Source organism: Theobroma umbraticum, unplaced genomic scaffold (assembly GCF_002168275.2).
Source record: "Theobroma umbraticum cultivar Fairchild unplaced genomic scaffold, ASM216827v3 scaffold_106.0, whole genome shotgun sequence".
Taxonomy (NCBI): Eukaryota; Viridiplantae; Streptophyta; class Magnoliopsida; order Malvales; family Malvaceae; genus Theobroma; species Theobroma umbraticum.
Window position 1 is genome coordinate 2,763,880 of NW_018397276.1, and position 829 is coordinate 2,764,708.

The window sequence follows — 829 nt, forward strand, 5'->3', positions numbered from 1 at the left end:
AAGTGGGGTGAGTCTCACAAACTCAGTGATCATTAACCCCGTGAGTAGGGTGAAGACAAAACACAAGCTAAAAGCAGAAGAATTGAAGGTTTAAAAACATAAGAATATACATATACCAACACTTTATTCAAAATGGGAATTTGTGCCTTATATGCAATTAAGTAAGTTTGTGCTAATTAACCATTCAAAACGGGTTTAAAGTAATCAACTATCACCATGCCTAGAAGTAAATCAATGCTGTCATGTAAGTAAAAAGGAGCAGTAGCAAAATATTATTTTTCATCGTGTAAAAACTACTTACGTATAAATCAAAAGAAATATCACTCTCAAGTAGGTAGAAAATAACAACACGTGGACCCGTTTCCATGTCATAACATCCGGGAGTTCTACTCCACTAGATCCCCACATGCCTATCTCAACGATGTTGGCCGACATCAAAGAAAATATCAAGCGGTCGCAACAGCATATAGTCATTTGTGGCCTAGTCAAGTAAAATCACAGACCTTGGCTCCAGCCATGTCTAACAGCCCATCGGCTACCCAACAGTTCTCTAGCTAGAGCTCAATTGTGCACAAAGGTCACACTTAACCAGAGTTACAACCACCCTACTCTCTAATTGTAACACCCCGTAACCTTATTTAATGATTGATGAGACTCTATTGAGGATACTAAAGGGTATTTGAGGTAAGTTTGAGTTTTAGAGAACGGCGGTGGGCGGAAAGAATATTTTTAAATAAAATAATAATTTTATGAATAAAATAATATTAAAATATTAATATTTTATTTATCAGTGGAAATAGTTAAAATAGAGAGTTATATGACTAATCCA

The 829-nt window shown here is 35.6% G+C and overlaps 1 long non-coding RNA gene across 1 annotated transcript in view; it reads right to left on the reverse strand.

Annotated features, from left to right (window-relative positions):
- LOC110427601 (uncharacterized) overlaps positions 1-749 on the reverse strand; it is a 1,167-nt gene extending 418 nt beyond the window's left edge. Inside the window, exon 1 of the long non-coding RNA XR_002446299.2 lies at positions 302-749. This is a non-coding gene — a long non-coding RNA (uncharacterized LOC110427601). The remainder of the gene's footprint in view (positions 1-301) is intronic.
- Positions 750-829: the final 80 nt, after the last annotated feature.